The sequence below is a fragment of the Taudactylus pleione genome, unplaced genomic scaffold (assembly GCF_031769625.1).
Source record: "Taudactylus pleione unplaced genomic scaffold, aTauple2 ptg000080l, whole genome shotgun sequence".
In the NCBI taxonomy this organism is placed as follows: domain Eukaryota; kingdom Metazoa; phylum Chordata; class Amphibia; order Anura; family Myobatrachidae; genus Taudactylus; species Taudactylus pleione.
In genome coordinates this window covers 8595853-8609464 of record NW_028284482.1, presented here as the reverse complement: position 1 = coordinate 8609464, position 13612 = coordinate 8595853, and the positions used below count along the sequence as shown (strand labels likewise).

At 37.7% G+C, this 13612-nt stretch overlaps 1 pseudogene; it reads left to right on the top strand.

Moving 5' to 3' along the window:
- Window positions 1-7856: 7856 nt before the first annotated feature.
- Window positions 7857-12435, top strand: LOC148532281 (uncharacterized; annotated as a pseudogene).
- Window positions 12436-13612: the final 1177 nt, after the last annotated feature.

Below are 13612 nucleotides of genomic sequence, written 5' to 3'. Positions count from 1 at the left end.
CTGTGGGACCCAAGCGCCTTCGATCTCCACCACCAAAACCTGCATCATCAACATCCTCATTCGTCATTGGGAGTAGTCCTGCTGCATCCAATGTTGTTATTTGAAGCATGATTGACTCCTCTCCTATCCGTGATTCCTCAGAAGGATCCTTGATGACTACGCCTGTTGCTGCCGCTGTTGCTGTGAGTGGATCTTCATCCCAGAAGGGGACCAGGAAGAAGACTACTTGTAGTGTATCCTCCAAAAAACAATTAACTGTCAAACAATTGTTTGCAAGGGCAAACAAGTATGACAGCAATCACCCAGTTGCACAGCGGATTACTGATGCCATAACATCTATGCTGGTATTAGATGTGCATCCAGTATCCGCCATTACTGCAGTGGGGTTTCAACAGTTAATTGAGGGCCCGTATCCTCACTACCATCCACTTCGCTAGAACAGCAATTCCAAGATTGTACAAGGACATTAAAAAAAACTTTATTAATGTCCTCAGAAATGCCGTTGTACCCACTGATATGTGGTCAAGTGGGACAGGTCAAACTAAGGATTATATGACTGTGACAGCCCACTGGGTAGGTGTATTACCTACAACAGCAGCAGCAACATCTACCAAAAGACAGCTAATACAGAGGCAGGCTACTCTTTGTATAATTGGTTTAACTAAGAGGCATACCACTGAGAACCTCTTAGAAAAACTCAGGGAAATCATTGCTAAATGGCTTACCCCACTTGGACTGTCCTCGGGATTTGTGATTTCGGACAATGCCACCAATATTGTGAGAGCATTACATGTGGGCGAATTCCAACACGTCCCATGTTTTGCTCACACAATTCATTTGGTGGTGCAAATTTTTTTTTTAAATGACAGGGGCATGCAGGAGATGCTCTCCATGGCCTGCAAAATATCTGGACATTTTAGACATTCGGCAACCGCTTGTGGAAGATTGCATGACCAGCAGGTACTGTTAAATTTGCCCTGCCATCAGCTGAAGCAAGAGGTAGTAACTCAGTGGAATTCTACCCTCTATATGCTTCAGCGGATGGAGGAACAGCAAAAGGCCATCCAGGGCTATACAATGGCCTATGACATAGGCCGTGGAGAGGGAATGCACATTACTCAAGCGCAGTGGAAAATAATTTCTGTGTTGTGCAAGGTTCTCAAACCCTTTGAACTTGCCACATGTGACGTTAGTTTAGACACTGCCAGCTTGAGTCAGGTCATTCCCCTCATCAGACTTTTGCAAAAACAGCTGGAGAAACTGAAGGAGAAGCTGAAATTGAGTGATTGCGCAAGGTATGTCGGATTGGTGGATCAAGCCCTTGATTCACTTCACCAGGATCCAAGAGTCGTCAATCTATTGAAATCTGAAAAATATATTTTGGCGACCATTATGGATACTAGGTTTAAGTCCTACCTTGTGAGTTTTTTCCAACAGACCGAAATCTAAAATAATGCAAACATTGGTAAAAAAGTTGTCAGCTGCAGCCGCATGTGAAATGCCATCATCTCCTCCTTCAGTTTCTGCAGCTGCCAGGAAAAACTCAATTTTCCTTACAGAATGGTCTAAGGATAGTGAGGATATTGGGGCGCTCCAATAAGATAAATGCAGCCTTTTTTGACACTTTGGATCTGTCCCAATGCAGATCCTGGTTTTGGTGCATGTACTAAAAAAGGGGATAGTGTCAAACAAATGGCGCTATTATCATGGATAAAATGAAAATATAGTATATAGGGAGCAGTATAGCAAATACTTAACGTTATTCAGTGAGTTTTCATTGAAGTTCTTGAATGATGTTGAATTGAAGTTCTTGATGATGTTGAAGATATATATAAAAAAAAGGTATTAGAGAGTTCGAAGAGCTCAAAGTTGTATAACAAAAAATATGCACAATCCTAGGAGCAAATGGAATGTACCCCTACTCACTCTTCAGAGTGGGGTGAAGTTCCTATAAAGGTATCTTTTCAATGTGATCTAATTCCAACAACACATTATAAACTTGAATCCTGTTCTCAAAGAGGTAATGACATACCTCTCTTACATCAGAGATAGGTATAAAACACATACAGAGGTTTCTTTTCAAGTTTCAAGTAAGTGCGTACCAGTACTCACGTAGGTCAGTGTGGAGATAATCCTATCAAGGTTTCTTTAAGTGAAAGAGGCCTCTTGCTCAAGAAAAATTTTATTAGCCAAACATACCAAGTGGCAAAAAATATATATATACATAAAACACTTAAAATGATCTTTATATAAAAAAGATCTTACTATAAAAGGTGATGTGTGAGGGAGCTGGCTTACATAACGAAGACCAGGTAGGACTCTAACACTCTCCAAATGGACGGGACCGGTACCAAAACAGATGGACAGATAATTATAAAATGGATCTTACCTTGGCTCCGCTTGTAGGTGGTGATAGACAGCCAGAAATCCTCCAAACAGCACTTCCTCTGGGCAACGAGTTTCGAGAACCTGTGTTTTTCAGAATGCCAATAGAAAAAAGAAAGCGCTGAATCAGCTGAGTATTTTTAATATATTTAATATACCTCTAATGGTTCAAAAAAATTAAAAAATAAATGTTTTCCAACTGTATAAAATATACACCAGCCTACAATAAAATCATTAATCCACATATATCCTAAAATAATGGGCCCACAACACACAATCTCTCTATACCTTAGCGTAAAAGATTTTCTTGATATACACATAACCTTTCAATCTGCTGAAAGTAGTAAGTGTTCCTACAGCAGCAGAACATCCACTGTTTAATAAACTTAAAACAGATACAATTGTATCAATAATAAACTAGAAACCAAATTGATACATAGTAATACATCTGTTACTGCCTAAAATTCTCTGGGCAGTGTGTTGTTTCAGACTGTCAGCAGTCTCAATTCAGATACACTTGTAGCAATAAAGTACCCAAAAACTGATACACAATATTAAACCTTTTTGCTGCCAAATTAGGTTCTAGGTAGTATATTATTTCAGACTGTCCGCAGTCTTGATTTCAAACATAATCCTTAATTATAGAGGAAAGTATGCAAGCTGTTTCAGACTCTCAACAGTCTTAATTAATATATAGTCCTTTTAAAACAATTTGTTTATTTCCTTCAGCAGGATTTTGCTCTGCTGTTTATGAGTGTATTTAAATCACAATCTCCTTCATAAGCCTTTTGGAAATAAACACAGTCAGGGAATTTCCACTTAATTGTGATAAGTTATACTCTCAATTTTATGTCCCACATGGCCATGCGATGTATAAAGAGGGTTATATGAAAAAAGAAAAATTGTATATACTCCTCTTTACCGGGATAGACGTCCGCCTTATCTGGAGGTCTTTCCAGCATTAGGCTTGCTGCGGCTGCACGCCTTTGCTGGTCGTGTTGTTACACCTGTGTAGTGTCCAGGTAGCCACCTCTGAACTTTATAGAAATCCTCTGGGTAATTAGCCCTCTGCGGCTTACCTCGGTATTAATAGTTGGTCTCCGTGGGTACCCTTCAGAGTGGAATTTCAATACATGTGGAGCTGTATTTGCCGGCTTCTCTGAAAATATAAAAACACGTTTCTCCACCTAGCTGTCAGCGGCTTCCTCAGTCAGTATAATTATGCAATGCCACACACACACTCCTTTTATCCGTCTCTTGGAGGTATGCGCATGTGCTCTTTATTTATTATTTCTTTATCCTTTATCCACACCTCATTTATATTTCACCTCTGTAACACATATCGGGTATATCAAAACCTTTAAATACCCTTTGTAATCCGAAAATTCTTCATTATGTTACTCATAGTAGTGATATTCATTTTTAATTTGTCTCCATTATATTCATCGGAAAATATATTTATTAAGCAAATAATTGTTAGATCATATAATCTTCTACCCCTTTTTTTAGTATCAATTATTCCATAATTACATTCTTTACAGACCTATTCAAATCAATGAAGATATTTAAAACAGACATGACTTATATCTATATATATTTATATAATCACATAAATAATTCAATATGACAATATAATAAAAAATTAAAATAAATAAATACAATAAATTTGATCATCTCCATATAGGAATAAATATTAATGGTAAAATTAAATTAAAATTATTAATCTCCATGTAAATAAATGAACCCCTATTTTCTAAATTGATATTATAAAAATATATATATAAATAACCAATCATGAATAAGCAAAACCTAAGCTCCAGTCGCCTATGACAGACTCAGAATTGGTGGTAAGTAAATCAAAACACATGCATATAGGAACCTGCTTAGGTACAGAGTAATATTAAACCATATCATACCTATAATATTTAAGACAGGTAAGCATACATCAAATATACCCAAAGAAGGGTTTAAAACATGAACTATAAGTATCCCTAATAAATCAACTAGCCCAAAGGGTCCTTTGATCCTATATGGCACATCAAGGAATTAATGTCATTGTATAGATCTTCATCTAATAGACATTGTTTAATTCGATCGTATCGTTTAAACCATCTGGACACAAAGTACCCAGTTGGTATATCCAAAAAGCTTCTCTTTTACAGAGATGACTGAATCTGTCGCCCCTCACTGTAATTTTAATCTGTTCAATCCCTGTAATATTAATATCTTTATAAGAGCAATCTTTACAATTAATAAAATAGCTAGAGAGGGGCAGCTGCCATGAAAAGACTCACTTTTCCTTACAGAATGCCTGCTGGTCATGCAGATCGTTCACCAAAAAATGACATCTGGTCGGGCCTGAGAGAACTGCCTACTAGTAACAAGTCTACCGTGAGTATGTGTGATACGGTCTCCATTCACAGAATGGTGGAGGACTATTTCAGAGATAACATCCTAATAGGTATGTCAGACAGTCCCTTTTAGTACTGGTAGGAAAAAGAGGCAATTTGGAGGCCCATACACAAACTGGCTTTGCATTACTTAAGTTGCCCACCCTCCAGTGTGTACTCCGAAAGAGTTTTCAGTGCAGCTGGCAACCTTGTCAGTGATCGGCATAGGAGGTTACTTCCTCAAAATTTGGAAAATATGATGTTCATTAAAATGAATTGCAAATTCCACAAGGAAGACCTCTACCAACAATTACATTAAAAAATTACAGAGGCGCCTATGGTGGATTCCAGCGGGGACAAATTAATATTGTGTGAAGAAGAGGATGTACACACTGATGGAGATGACGAGGATGACCACAACTTGCAATGTAAAGCCAGTTTGTGTATGGGATCATTTTCATTTCCATGTCCAATGCACATTGGCAGCTTGTTTATGGGGGTCCAAACAAACCAATAATTTCAGCCACAATTGGCAGTCCTTGTCATTGAAATGATTGGTTTGTTAAACTGTGAATGTCCTGTTTTGTATACAACATAAGGGTGGGAGGGTCCAAGGACTATTCCATCTTGCACCTTTTTCCTTTCCATTATGTGTTGGTTGGGGCATTGCTGCCTGACATTTTAAATTAATGTTATGGTTGGTTTAGGAACCAATGATTGTTTTTAAATTAATTTATTATAAATTTTACAGCCAGGGGCTGCACCAATCAATTTCTTTTTATTAATTATTCAGCCTAGGGCTGCACCAATGAATTGTTTTTTAATTAATTTATTATCAATTTTAGAGCCAGGGGCTGCACCAATGAATTATTTTTATTATTAATTATTCAGCCTGGGGCTGCACCAATGAATTGTTTTTTAATTTATTATATATTTTACAGCCAGGGGCTGCACCAATGAATTTCTCTTTATTATTAACTATTCAGCCTGGGGCTGCACTAATGAATTATTTTTTAATTAATTTGTTATCAATTTTACAGCAAGGGGCTGCACCAATGAATTTATTTGTATTATTATTCAGCCTGAGGCTGCATAAATGATTTGTTTTTTAATTAATTTATTATCAATTTTACAGCCAGGGGCTGCACCAATGAATTTATTTTTATTATTAATCAGCCTGGGGCTGCACCAATGAATTGTTTTTTAATTAATTTATCAATTTTACAGCCAGGGGCTGCACCAATTAATTTATTTTTATTATTCAGCCTGGGGCTGCACCAATGAATTGTTTTTTAATTTATTTATTATCAATTTTACAGCCAGGGGCTGCACCAATGAATTTCTCTTTATTATTAACTATTCAGCCTGGGGCTGCACCAATGAATTGTTTCTTTATTTATTTATTATCAATTTTACAGCCAGTTGCTGGATGCAACCTTTTGGTCCTTTAACTAGATGAAAAAAATCAATATTGTGAGCTGTAAGGTGGTCATAATTGACTGGAAACGAGTGGAAATAAATGATATTGAGGTTATTAATAATGTAGGAACAAAAAAAGGCCCATATTATGTGATTTAAGCAGTTTTTTTTTATTTTTTAAGAAAAAATCCAGATCCAAAACTAAAACCCGAAAACAAAACACTGAGGTGAGGTTTTGGCAAAACCAATCCAGATCCAAAACCAGGGGAGATCCAGATCCAAAACATGGGGTCGGCGCACATCCCTAGTTTTAACAAAGTATAGGAATTAAACATTCTTCAAACAAAGAGAAGTATTAGAACACGAGGATGTGCACTGAAACTGGAGAGTAGTAGGTTCAGAGAAAATTGAAGAAAAATTGCTTACAAAAAGGGTATTGGATAAGTGGAATAGCCATTAGATGTAGTAGTGGGTAATAGAGTAGAGCAATGTAAACATGCTTGGGATAGACATAAGGATATCCTTACAAAGATCTAAGAATTAAATTGGGTTAAAGTTACCATAAAGTTACAAAATGGGCAGACTAAATGGGCTAAGTGGTTCTTATCTGCTGTCAAATTCTATGTTACTATTGTATGTTTTTTCACATAAGCAGCATTCATGGAGGTAGCACTGTAGAACACTCCATATTTCAACATATATAACCTGTGGGGCTGCTCTTCGAGAAATTCTGCTATAACCATAAACCTGGTCATAAGTGTGGTTTCACAAGAGTGGTGGATTATTCCATAAGAATTACATTATATTAGAATTTCTACTAGTGTGGTTCGGTTTTCACGAAATACGAACACACCCTATCTTAGAGGTTCTGAGTGAAATCGAGACCTAGTTCGGACTCACTCGAGTCAAACCGAGTCCTGGTTTGGTTCTACAGTCAGTTTGGAACTCGGATTAAATAACTGAACTCTGCTATTGGATTGCATGTGAAAAGGTCCAAATTACATGATTTTAGCTGTTTCATCTTTTTTTATAGGTTTTTATAATTTTTTTTATCGATTTTCATCGATTTTTAAGAAATCCAAAACCGAACCAAAACTGAATTCTAATCAAAACACTTGAGGGTGGTTTTGCTAAAACCAAAACACGATGATGAATTAGAACCAAAACCAATACCAAAACACGGGTGTCCGTGGTGCACATTCCTAATTTCTATAATTTTGTCTGTGCATATAAATGTGGAGAAAAGACTACATTGAGAATATATTGAAGGTGATATTTCAGCCCAATGGATTACAGACGTACAGTCTAGACTAATACCCCTTTCAGACAGAGAAAAGAACCCAGTAATTTTCTGGCTCTTGCCGGGTCGACCCGGGATTTTTTTCTATCTGAAAGGGTCAACACGGGATCTAATTCCCGGTACTTCGACCCTGGTATTTACCAGGGTTTTTCCCGGGTCTTACACAGGTGGGCGGCTGTCTGAAAGGCGCCGACCCGGGTTTTTCAACTCCGGGCATAGTAAACAGCGCTTATTGGCTGAGATGGCAGTGCACAGGCTGATTGGCTGAGCCGCTGGGTCTCCCTGATTGGCTGAGCGGGCGGGGCAGTGGCACTGGCGTCTGATGTCACAATTGTGCTGCAGAAAAGGAGAGAGAGAGAAGCATGGTGCACTGGAAGGATGAGGAGATCCGTGAGCTGCTGGCAGTCAGAGGGGAGGAGGAGATCCGCAAACAGATCAGTGGCACAGTGAAGGACGCGATAGTCTACCCAAACATAGCTAAGGTCCTCACCTCAAGGGGCATTGTGTGGACCCAGCAGCAGGTAGTGAACAAACTGAAAGCTCTACACAAATACTACAACAAAGTTCACAACCATAACAGGTGGAAAAGTGGTGCTGCCAGAATGGAATGGGTTTACTACGATCACTGTAATGAAGTCTTTGGCAATTCTGCACTGGTTAATCCCATTGCCATATCATCGTCTAGTTGTGCATCTTCACGAAGTGTTACCCCGGAGAACAGCCAATCCTGCCCAATGACACCACCAATACTCTTTGATGACATCACAAAGATAAGTGACACAGATCCGATGGCTGAAAACAGGTACAGCGTAGCCGCGCTAAATGAAAAGCAGCTCTGTGTGGAATAAATATCTTGATAAAAAGTAAGAGCGCTACTGATGTGATAAACCAATAAAAATGATAAATAAAACCGAGGAGGGAAATGGAAAGGAAGAAGAAAAGAAAAAAGTTTGACAAACACCATAGATGATTTATAGCTCTTTTGAGATAAGATCAGTGGACACCATAACTGGTGTCCACTTAACAAAGAATTTGAAATATACAGATATATGAAAAGAGATTTGAAGGCCTGACCAATATGGAAGATTTCAAGAATCTGATGACCATGACAAATAATAAAATTGAAAAATTAGAAGAAAACATTATAATACAAAAACAGAAAAAATTCAGAAGAGACAAGGATCAGTTGATCATTTATCAACAGAAAAAGAATGAAAAAAGAATGTCTATTAAACAATCTCAATTAGACATGAAATATAAGAATAAATCCTATACAGAAGATAAAAATAAATGGAATTTTCATCCACAAAAGGAATCACGTGCCATTAATTAAACACACACCGAAATATACCAAAACAACAAGGAATTATTTACCATACAATCAAAAGAACTTCTCTTATACCAATCCATACAAATTAATTCAAGAATCCTATCAATCAGGAAAAGAAACCGCCATAAGGGAAGAAAGAGAAGAAATGAACTCACTCATACAAATCATTTCTGAAAAAAACTTGGAAACACGGGAAGTCCCAACAAGAAGAAACTATTCAATGAAAAGAATTCTCTCTAATGAGAATAACACAGACAGTGAGGAGGAATATTTTTTATAGGAAACACATGGAGTGGAGAAACCACCAGATTGGAACAGAACGCCATATTACAAAAAAAACAGAAGAAATGGAAAAGAAGAGGAACAAGAGGAGGTCGTCAAGCAAAAAAGAAGAACATAATCAATGAATCAAAATCCACGATATTCAATTTAAGTGGAAAAACACTCACAAAGGCTCAAACGACTATACTTGAAAAAGGATTAAAATTTGCCCCGCAATCGAAAATAAATAAATTTAATTTATATATAGATGTTCACAAGTTCATTAGAAAATTGACTTTAAAGAAATATTTTTCCAGAGATGCACTAACAAGGACTCAAATAGATTACAACCAACAATTCAAACACACCGGTTTCAAGCCACCATCAACCTTTAATCCCACGTTTTGTAAAAGTTCCGAAATTGACACATTCCAAAAGCTGATTGAACAAGAAATAGACCAAATTCCAGAAAAATCAAAAATGAAATATAACATATCAAAAGAAGAAAGCGCTAAAAGAATTAAAGGAAGACAGCTCAATAGTCATCAAGTCAGCAGACAAGGGTGGAGGAGTGGTCATAATGAAAAAGGATGATTACAAAATTGAAGCAGACAGATTATTATCTGACACAAACACCTATGAGTTAATGAAATCCGATCCAACTGAGAATTTCTCAAGAAAACGTGATGATTTTTTGGAAGAAGGTCTAGACATCGGTATAATAAACAAAAAAGAATATGAATTTATAAAAGAAAAGAACCCTAAGATCCCGACCTTCTACTTCTTACCAAAAGTGCATAAGGATATAAACCACCCACCAGGACGCCCGATTATTTCAGGTATAGGTTCAATTACAGCACATCTTTCCAAATACATAGATCATTTCCTTCAAGATTTGGTATCACAACAGAAAAGCTACCTTAAGGACACCATTAGTATGCTACAGACATTGGAGAACTTAACATGGAAAAAATAATATTTTCTATGTACAAGTGATGTAAAATCATTATATACCTGTATTCCACAAGATCTAGGCTGTGATCATACCCGACATTATCTTTCAGCCTTGACTGAAATTTCAAACGAACAAATCAATTTTGTCATGGAAGGCATTGACTTTATTTTAAAAAATAATTATTTTTGGTATGAAAACAATTTTTACCTTCAAAAATGTGGGACAGCAATGGGTACATCATTTGCGCCGAGTTATGCAAATCTTTATGTATCAAAATGGGAAGATAAATGTATATGGAAGAACAATGTTTTTGAAAACAATATTATATTTTGGAAAAGATACATAGACGACATATTTTTTATTTGGGATGGTCCAGAGAAAGAATTAAAAAACTTCATATCCTACATCAATAACAACAATAAAAATCTGGAATTTACAACGATCACAGACAAAGAGATGGTAGTTTTTTTAGACCTGGAAATATACATTAAAAATGATCTTATACACACAAGAACACATATAAAAGAAGTGAATGGTAATAACATACTCCCCATTTCCAGCAATCATCATCAGAATTGGAAGAGAAATATTCCCTTTGGTCAATTTAGACGAGTGCAACGAAATTGCACAGAAAATCTATTTCTTTTTCTAATTCTTTTTTCTAAACTTTTCTGATCCTATTTTATCTTTTGACACACCTTCTGATAACAATGTCCATCTAGGATATAGATCCTACCGCTATTTTTAGTCACTTCCGGATTTGAACTTCCGTTTTTTAAGTGGAAACAATAAAGTTTTTCTCCTATAAAAGGAACATTTTTTAGGATACCAAGCTATCCTTGATAAAGTGCGTTCATCGCATGAAACGCGTTTGAGGCTACCAGTGGAGACTACCAGGATACTCTGCACATCTAGCGGAGCTCACCGCAATTGCACCATCACCTGCGGCACCCACCAAGTACGTCATCAACCACCGCCAGGTCGGGCCGGTCATGCCGGGATAGAACGCCGGAAGCAAACCACAGCTGCAAGCCGTGAGAGATGCTTTACCACCAGGAGGTAGCAGTGGGAAGGAGCACGGGGAGTAACATCTCAGCACCATCGGCAGGGACCGCACCATCGCCGGGACAAGACCAACGGGACTTTACTGCCACTTCCATCCCAGGATAGAGGTAGGGAAAGTTAGTATGTGATCCCTTGTACACCTTTGGAACTTATCCCATCAGGTCTCCACTGATCTTATCTCAAAAGAGCTATAAATCATCTATGGTGTTTGTCAAACTTTTTTCTTCTTCCTTTCCTTTTCCCTCCTCGGTTTTATTTATCATTTTTATTGGTTTATCACATCAGTACCGCTCTTACTTTTTATACAGATCCGATGGCTGCCATGGGGCTCCCAGACACCAATACACTTGAGTGTGTGGTTGAGGCGAGTGGAAGCAGTACAAGTGGGACGCCAACTCCTGCACAGACTGAGACTCCGACATTGTATAGTAACTTACTGTTCCTGCACACCCACTATTTTTGGGATGTTAACATTGTCCTGTATTGACTTGTCATTATAGTATGACTATGCTGATTTTACTATGCTGAAATCTAAACTCAATGTATCTGTTGCAATGTGAAGCTAATGTGCAGTAGGCCGCAAGCACATATATGTTTACATTATGGCTTTGAATTCATTTGTAAATGTATTTTTTCTTTTCTTCTATTCCTAGTCTTTGAAGTACCAGAGCGGAATAAAAAAACTTCCAAGGTGGAGCTAGCAACGCGCACAATGACCAGAATCCTGGTAAATCAGCTGCGAGATTCTGATGCTGAATTCCAGGCACAGGAGGATGCCCGACTCCAGCACTTCTTTGACAATGAAAGAGAGTTACAAACTTAATTTGTCAGTCAGCTTGTTGGTCTACATACACGAACGAATTTCACGTGAAAACAGAGAGGCACAGATGTCCTTCCTTAACGGTCTAGTGTCTAGGTTACACACTACACAACCATATGTAATGTATCCTTCTCAGTACTCTGAGGGTCCTGTTAGAAATTACCAACAGCATAGCAGAGGGCTACCATGTCTGCAAAGTAACCCCTCCAATCCACCTCATGCTACCCCACATGGCACAGTGCATAGTTATCCAGATGGCACAGGGAATAGTGATCCACATGTCACTGTACAGAGCAGTCCATATGCCAATACCAGTCCAGAGGGCACAGTGCCTAGCACTCCACATGTCCTGACGGCACAGGAAATACTAATCAATATGGCACTGTGCATACTTATGCAGATGGCACGGGGATTAATACACAGGATGGCAGAGTGCATAGTTATTCAGATGGCACTCATCATAACACTCCACTTAGCACTATTGTCAGCACTGCCTACAGACAGTTGTAGACTTGTATGATGTTTTACATGTTTTTTTTGTTGAAGCTTGTTGTTTTTGACAATATTGTTTATCCTGCCATTAACAGGCCTGGCAAGAGCTTAGGGCAATGTGTGGGTGCCCTTTAAGTCAGCTACGTGTATATATGGGGGTGTACATAATTTAGATTGTACACACATTACCTCCATTTCTTTTGTATTTAAAAATTTGTATACTGCACTTAACAGGCCAGTCGTGAGCTTTCTCCCATGTGTGGCCGCTGTATTACAAAATGTATACTGTATATGTGTCGTTTCTAAGGCTGGCCCTAACTCACAGTTCTAATAGTTGGGGTGCCTCCCCTATTATATTTTTCAGTTCCATGACAGCACAACCTATTTTTCTATTGTCTTTATATATAGATATATATATATATTTAAATTGTTGAATGCATTAAGGCCATATTGTTAATGGCTAATGCATATTTGTTGAAAAATAAAAGAAGCACTTTAAAAAATTTAATACAGCAGGTGTTACATGTGACATAACATGTACATAACATGAGGCTTTCAAATAAAAAAAATTTGATTGCAAAACAAGACTTGTGTCGTCTATACTATGTCGTTGTATGTATGCAGTGAGCAGACACCACCCACTTTTCATGACCTCATCTCTGTGTGCCATTAAAGCAGTCCATTTATTATGACACACTGTGTATTGCAGGGATAACCTGGGTTCTGTGTGAAAGGGGTCTACCCAGGAATTTCCCGGGAATTATGTGCTGTGTGAGAGGGGGTTAGGAGCAAATTCCCGAGACCTTCCCGGGTTGAACGATACGGGAAAAACCCGGGTTTTGGGGATTTTTCTGTCTGAAAGTGGTATTAATAAGGTTTACAGGCTATTAATCAAATGGTGACAATACTATAGGAGCACAAATAGTTAAATTTTTGCTATTTGTTTTGTATTTGTGGAAGATTTTAGTGGACTCCTGTGTATAGACAAAATCTGCACTAGAGGTAGCGATGTGAAGGATTCATTGTGTTTAATGCATGTATCTTAGTCTATAGTAAATATGACTCTTTTGCAAGTATGTATTTTAATTTAGCTATCACATGTTAAAATAAAACTAACAAAACATAGGTTTATGCCTAAAGGTCATTAGGTTACCACACCAGATCCATGGGGCACAGAAGATATATTTACCTTTTT